At 40.1% G+C, this 8,312-nt stretch overlaps 1 long non-coding RNA gene across 1 annotated transcript; it reads left to right on the plus strand.

Moving 5' to 3' along the window:
* The first annotated feature begins 329 nt into the window (after window positions 1-329).
* Window positions 330-3,697, plus strand: LOC117257053 (uncharacterized). The gene is made up of 3 exons (XR_013490958.1): window positions 330-470; window positions 667-787; window positions 2,793-3,697. It is a non-coding gene; the product is annotated as an uncharacterized LOC117257053 (long non-coding RNA).
* The last annotated feature ends 4,615 nt before the right edge of the window (window positions 3,698-8,312 follow it).

An 8,312-nucleotide genomic window follows, 5' to 3' on the forward strand; every position in this document is an offset into this window, starting at 1 on the left:
TCTAAAGACTTAAGTGGAAGGCTTAACCTCCCAGTTGGATTATCATGTTTTATAGTATAGTTAAATCTCGTTGTGTTATTTTTTTGCACTGTATGCATGTGCTGTAAGGATGTAAAAGGGACCAAATATACACACAGAAAATCAATCTCAGCCTCTCTCTCTCTGTCACAGAAAAATGCCCTTACAACTTGAGGGGATGTCCAGCAGGAAGAGGAGACCTAACTGGACAGACCAGGAGTGTCTTCTTCTTACACAGCTAATGCAAGAGAGAAAGGACATAATCAGAGGGAAGTGCAGCACTGGGGTTTCAATACAGGATAAGAGACAAGCTTGGGAGGAAATAGCCCAAGCCATCAACAATGCCTTTCCACAGATGCAGCGTACAGTTTCTGACTGTAACAAGAAGTGGGAAAATCTGCTGGCAAAGGCCAGGGAGGAGATCAAACGACTGAGAAGGCAAGCAGGCACAGGTGAGGAAAACCTGCTGTTTGGTAATAATAAAAAGTGTTATAATTACTGTCATTAAATCTACAATCTCAGACTGGTGAAATAAGTCAAGACCCTTGGAGTGGGTATGGTAGATGTTCACATCATCCCTGTTTGTATTGAATTTATAGTATTGTATTTATTACTGTTAAATGCATGAAATATTTTTTTCATCCACAGATAGCCTGACCCTTGAACAGTTAAGTACTGTGACTCAAGTAGTGATTTCTGTGATGAACCTCTCAGAGATGCTGCAGAAAGACTCTTCAATCTCAGACATGGTGGAAACTCAACAAAACAGGTACATTTATCTAACTGTTGACTATTTTTAGTGCCTAGACTGAATCAAAGCAAAACTCAACTCTCATAGGGGTCTGTTTATCCCAGTTACAAAACAAGCATACAGCATTTTCCCACTTACTCCCACCTAATATCTCAGTTACATTTAAATCATCCACAGACCTCACTCTTAACACTTTTCAGTGGAAATAAAAAGCCCCTATGAAAACTGTACACAGTGAGGTCTGTGGATTATTAAGAGTAGCAGCAACATGGTTTTGTAATGTGTCAGTGCTGTAGGCGCACAAGAACAAAATCCAAGGTGTAATCACAGAAGTTGGACAAATTAAACCAAACCTAGATACCACTAATTTTTTTTTTTTTTTTTTTGCCATTTGGATGAACCGACCATTAACCTTAAAGGAGCTGTATGTGACTGTCAAAAGTTGGCTCTTGGGCCATGACAAATTCAGGAGACACACCATTTTAAAGGATGAAGCAGAGTAATTTTATTTAACAAAAGTAACTGAATTTGCAGTCATGTGGAACAGAACATACAGGGTGGGGTGTGAATGTCAGTGGGATCACTAATGAAGTGAGTGCATGTGTGATCACTGTAGTGTGGGAATGTTGTAGAGTGAACGACATAAGCAAAATGGAACCAAGGATGAACTAAAGCTGATACATCACCAAGGGGATGGTGCCTGTCAGGAAGAGAGAGGGAAAGAGAATGAGTTTCAGAGCCAGCATTTATAATCTGGAAGGACCAGGCCCATGTGCCACCAGAAAGGCCTCATTACTGGCCAATCCCACACTCAAACCAGTTCAGTAAACACTGACACTGCTGAACAACAGCAGGTGGCGCAATATCGATATTCAGAACATTGAAAAAGGAGCAAACCTTTCTATTTAAGGTTTAGTGGAGTAATTGCATCGTGAGCAGAGAATGAAGTCACTTTACCTCTGTCTGTGCTGTAATACAAGCTTCTTTGTTCTTTATTGTGCCAGCTGTGTGTGCATTTTAGCACAAGTGAGACCCTGTGAGTGTATTCCACTGGATAGCTAATCGCAGCTGCTCTGCGTAGTGCCCACCTTCCTGCCTTCCCACCTTGACCAATGTTAAGGCCCAGACACACCAAACTGGCATCAAAGAGCTAGTGGTGACAAAGGCCGCCTGGTGCATCACCTCACACAGCCTGTGTCTTGGCCAAAAACCTGCACCTAAACGGACCACAAAGACTACAGCTGATGGCCAACTAGCACACATGTTTTGCACCTGCCTGAGAGGGAGTTACTCGCCATACCAGCAGGTGGCAGTATTCTGTTTTTGTTATTAAAAAATGGAAACCAGAAGATTGATAGGATAAATTGAAGACACTAGTTAGCCAGTTAGCACATTAACAACACAAACCCATGTTAAAAGAACAGAGGATATTTACTGTGTGCTAGAGAACAATAATAATAATAATAATAATAATAATAATAATAATGATAATGAACCGTTTTTGCTACAGAGCTCAATTGTCGTTTTGGTCTCATACTGTCTTTACTTTAGTCATTTGTTTACCTTCCTCACTTTTGTTTCTCTACTTATGCACTGAGCGGAACTGCCAGTCAGAGTGATTTCATTCATAGACGGGCTCTGCCATTTCCGTCACCAATTCAACATACTCAATCGGCCAGAAAAATGGCCACCAAGGGCTGACTAGTGCCAATGATGCCGGACACAGTGCAGAAACTAGAGCGAGACACTCACCGATGGCCTGACATTGACTGGCGGCTGACCAGCGGCTTGGTGTGTCAGGACCCTTAGCTCTGTTAGCACTGCTGCCGTTGTTAGCGCTGTTTAATCAGTTAGCACTGTTAGCTGGTAGCAGCCAGCTCAGCCACCTTAATGTTGAGAACTGTGTACAAATTATTCCCAGATTCTGAGTCATAGATATGCTTTGAATGTCAAATACAGCTCCTTTAAAGATGAAATACAAATTCTTGTCAAAACATATCACTGACAAGCTTTTTTTCCCCAGCTGTGACGAGGATGGACATGAGCACACGATGGATGAAACATTCTCAGACAAACTTCCAGTGAGACAGATTGAGCTTCCTACATATCCAGATCAGTCCTCCTCTCCAGCAGACCAGAAAATGGCAGTATTTACTAACGTCCCGAAAGCACTTGCAGTGAATTTTAGTCCTCATCGCGCTGCCGACTTTTCTGCCTCTGCAGAGCACCTAGATACTCTCTGCTCTACTACCCCACCCTCAGTACACTGCACTACTTTGCAAGAGCGAATGGATCTGGAGATGTCTGTGCTGAGAAGACAAGAGGCAGTCCTCAAGCTGCAAGAGGAGTATTACACACTAAAAATTAAGCTGATGAAAAAGCAAATGGGAGAGCCACTTTCAAAGAACTGAAGTGACTGTAGAAAACAACCAGTTGCACTTATTGGTAGCTTGTGCTTGCCTGTGAAATGTGTATATTCACGTCAATGAATATTCATAACCTCGAAATACTTTCCCAGGTGAATGCCATGTACCATATTACTGTGGAATTACAACTATTACACTTTAAAATTCTCTAAATCCAAATTATTCTATGTAGGAAGTATGAATGAGTTTAGTTTATGTGGCAGGGAAGCCCAGCTCTTATGTATAGTTTTACACTGAGAAATGTTTATTTGCAGATTCATGCCATTTACTCCTAAGTGCAAATTTGGAAGCTGTAAATGTTTGACCTATACCAATATACATATTTATGAAAATTGAACCTAGTCTTGCCAATGTAAGTAAAGCTACAATAATGTCCTGTCTAGACAAATGTAGTAATTTGTGCGTAATATTTCTCATAAATCCGTTTATTTGTAAGTGACGGGGGTTGGCACCCAGATGTAAGCACTGGAGCCCAGAGTGTTGAATAAAAGTCTGTTATTTGCTGTGTGGTTTGCTCATTTCCTTTGTCAGTGTTGTGCCAGACTGTGTTACAACTGAGTGCTGTGACTGTCTCTCCTTTTCTGCCGCCTCAGCATTAACTCCTCGTCTTTTTTTTTTTTTTCATTCACTCTTTTAGCTTTGGCTGTGGAAAGAGAGCAGCTTTTCAAGGACCGAGGTTATGGGCACAAAAAGGCACGGCTGCATTTATGACATTTAATGTGTTGATATGAAGAGTCTAACGGAGCATTAAAGTTTCCTAACTTTTATCTTACCATGGGATAAAATGCACTAATTGAGCTCGCTGCAAGCAAGCGTAAGCAAGCATAAGAAAAGATGACAGGCTGCTACTTAACAGCTGATTTTATCTAAATTTGTTTCATAAAGTCACAGCGCATTCAGTCAAAAGCCATCTTTTATAACATCATGCTTATTATCCAATACAGTGGTTCCCAGCCTTTTTTGTCAGGTTCAGCCTTTTCACATAAAGTAAGGCAATCCTTCACCTGCACCACTCATATGTTCTCATGAATGGTATATAATCTGGATGCTACTTAATCCTCTGAAAATACATAGTGTTAAAAAAAGTTCACACAGCCAATATGAAACCATTTATTTTAATTTCTTTCAGGAAGTATATGGTAGCATGAATTGGAATTAAACTACCTGTAAATATATCCCTAATTTATAATCCTATTTGGCTCTTTATTTTCCTCTTCATTACAAATGTGGATGTTTTTAAACCAAACCACCTTTTTATTCTTAATGAAGTTAGATTATCTTCCTACATGCCCTCTGACAACTGCAGAGGTACCCAACTGGGTACAGGTACTCAGGTTTGGGAATCAGTGCTCTAAGTCTTTTTCTTGTGCTTCACTCAGTTCTGTTGTCAGTCTATGGATATGGTCTGCTCTTTGACATTTGCACTATAAACCATTTCATTTCCATTCCGTTTCAAGGGCAACAGCTTTGGTCACTGTTTACTTCCTGTCAGCTACTGCATTAACAAACATTCAAACAGGAAATACACTTGGACCTATTTAGGATGTTTATGTTGTATAGTTTGAAATGGTCTATAGTTTGTTTGCTTGAAAGAAAGGGGTTATCTCTGGGTCTGAAGAGTGAAGCCAATGCAGAAGTGCCTTAAACCTGCTTTCTTCCTGTTAGCCAGCACAGAGAGACCCCACTGACTACAAAAAGAAGTCTGATTGTTTACAGGTATATCAGTAACATCAGTGTTGGGGCAGTGCGTTACAGTAATAAATTACATTTTAGGAGTAACAAGGTAATATAATGCATTACCACCCAAAAGAAACTGTTTATTGTTTTCATTTTTCATTTATCCACACCGCACCACGTGGGCCAGTGTGCCACCAGGAAAAAATATCCCCTATAGGTTTTTGTGTATTGTCATGTCATAGAATGGTGCTGGTGAGCGACACACCTGGTTGATGTTGTGCTGTGTGTTAGCATGTACAATGGCACACCATCCCCGTCTTATACATAAATCTCTCTCTGGTAGCCTACTGTTGGAGCTGACTGGCACACCACCAGCCAGCGGGTCTTCAAGCTCCGCCCCAAGAATGAGTCCTAAAAGCAGGAAATGAGTTCGCGTTTTACCACTCACAGTTCCCTTGTCCCAAAGTCAATGGGTTTTTTGAATGGGTTATTGGTTATATGCCTGAAATTAGGTCTGTGGTTAACACAAACTGAGGAGACTTTCACATTTTGTTGTATAACATAAAATGCATCAGTAAATACTCCACTCATAAACTTTGAAGCTTCTATGTATCTTAAAAAAGGTGGTTGCTCACAAGTAGCTAAATGAGACTACAGAATGTCATCACGCAGACACAGACACAGACACAGCCTTACAGTGTTATTATGGCGTTGATGTTAGGTTATGCTTATGCTTATGTTCGTTTATAACCTAACATTAGCTTTTTACATCTGGTGATTGCATTTAGGCTTCAAAAATCATGAAAGTGGTGGTAATTTGTGAAGATTATCTTGCTAAACAAAACGTGTAAGTATCATAGACGTTTGTTTGCCACAGAGCTTATTTTTGGCAATAATCCAAAATGCAATGGAAAAATCTTTTTCTATCTATTTGTGCTTGTGGCAGTGACTTACTCGCTCACCAATCCATTGGTTGGTCTAACCTCAACATTTGTTCATTTTGTTAAATACAATAGGCCTGCAAATATTTAATTATATGTCAGAATTAATCAGACTTCTGCCAGCCCATCCCTGTCTCCATGGCTTTTCATTTATTTAAAAAGGTCTAGGCTATTTAATTGTTCTATATGATCATGCTATCATTAATATAAGCAGAGGATTTTAAAACCAAGTGGTAACCGCTGTATGTGAATGCATGAATTGGCCAGACCATACGCTCTGGAGGAGAGCCTTCATTAAGCTAACAATATTGCCCACCACTGGATTTGAAATTAACTTTAATAAACCTCTGTGCTTTGATTACCTGCTGTGAAACACCTAGTTGTACATTTGAGTTATCCTTTTCAAATGAAGGTAACTAGTAATATATAATGTATTAAATTATGAGAGTAACTTACCCAACACTGGTAAACATTTTCCTAATAAGATGCTGGACTCATGTTCCAAGTCTTCCTCAATACAGCATGATGCTCATTTTGTAATTATGGTTCCATTTAGACTAAAATAGATGATAAAGCAGGCTGTGCTTCAGGGCATGGCTACCCTGTGATTGACAAGTCATCACCACAGAGGTGTTTTGGCTCACAATTACATCTATCCCTTGCTCCTCCACAGCTCCACCCCCTCATCCAAATATGGGCACTTCTGGCTCCAAATAAAACAAGATGGTGATGACAAAATGCCAAACTTGAGGCTTCAGAACGGTTGTCCACAAACAAATTGGTGATGTCACATCTACTTCAGTCTATTCTTGGAAGCTGTTTTTTTTTTTCTCATTCGGCTGTTCCATTTATTGTATTTCTTTTAATCCTCTGAATAAGAGTATTAGCTAAATGTTTAAAACATAACGTAAGATGCAAACATGCTGATTAAACCACTGATGATACCCAAAAATCTGAACAGCATTCTTTATAGGAATTCCTAGATACTATCAGTCCTGTGGATGAAGCGTCAGTGATGGTATCCATTCCTCCCGTCCCTGACAGATGAGCCATGTTTTGGAGTGTCCTCTGGGCAGTCCACTTAACTGCCTGAAAAGGAACCCCTTAATCTCCACTTTCTCTTTGTTTGGACTATTATCAGACCTGTCAGTCCTGGCTGCTTTATCTTCACAGGACTCATCTACTGGCTGTTTGACGTTGGCTTAATTCTATCAAAGGCCCTTATCTCTGCTTTGCCTGAGGATGCATCCTTCCTCTGACTCGCTAGAACGGTCCCAGCTCTGATAAGTGAAAGTCTTATTAGGGCAAATAACACTGTTTTGTTTGAGGGATTTTTTAAATGCATATTGCTGGCATATTAGCTTTATGTGTCCCTGCTGTATTTTGCTTGGTTGAGACCCTCAGTGGGCTGTATTTTATGTTTGCATTGTTTATTATTGGGGTGTAGTCTGAAACCTGAGCTAACGACGCAGCGATATCCCATCAACCACCACTGATCCAGATCGGAGATAGTCTCTTTTGATGGCTGTTAACTCTCTGTCTTTTGGCAGCAGTCACTTGAAACAGTCTGTAGGAATGTCATGCAGCTTGATCTGATGAAGAGCAATTACATGGGAGGGAGCTGTTGCCTTTGAGGTGGAAGCTTACCTGCCACACCCTGCAGGCTTACAAATAAGCCTCTGGACACGTCCCAAATGTGCGAGAATGGTCCCTTTTCTTCGTGTCCTTCTCCTGATGACTTATGGTCTGACAGGATTTGACAGGTGGGGGTGGAGAGGGAAGCTTTGGCCAAGTTGGTGAATTAACTCTTCTGGTTTGCTTTGGTTGGCATTATGTCAGTAAGACAAATAGAAGAAGCCTTTTCAGAGGCCAGAAGAAAAGATATTTGGAGTTGGTGCCAGAGAGATGTTTGATGTAGATGTCTTAGGTCTTTACGTTTGAGTTTCTTTTTTTGCTCCATGATGTCATGTAAGTGTAATTATCAATAACAATAAATGCATATAATAATAATAATAATAATAATAATAATAATAAATATTCCTATTCATTGTTAAACAAATGGTAGTTAAGCAAATAACCTGTAATTATTTTAATAGGCTGGATGATACTGTGCATATGTAGGACTGTTTGCACGTGAGCCTTTGAGAAAAGGATACAGTTCTTGTATGCATATACAATATCTCTGAGTTCTGCACTCTGTGCACGGGTTTGCATGTCTTTGAATATTTAGATGTTAATTCTTTTTTACCACCATAATGACCAGGACCCAGTTTTCGCATATGAATCATAAGCATTGCATGCAAGGTCATGTACATGTAAGTTTCCTGGAAAACTAATCATGGAAAAGACATGCAGCTTAGCTGCTTGGACCAACAAAGAGCTACCCATAGGTTAAGTACAGATGTTGCAATCACAAATTGGATTTTCCATAATGCAGTCGCTGTTACAAACGCTTAACTTTATTTAGATTAGAAAGGGCATTGCCCATTACCAACAGGC

Source organism: Epinephelus lanceolatus, chromosome 1 (genome assembly GCF_041903045.1).
Source record: "Epinephelus lanceolatus isolate andai-2023 chromosome 1, ASM4190304v1, whole genome shotgun sequence".
NCBI classification, from domain to species: Eukaryota; Metazoa; Chordata; class Actinopteri; order Perciformes; family Serranidae; genus Epinephelus; species Epinephelus lanceolatus.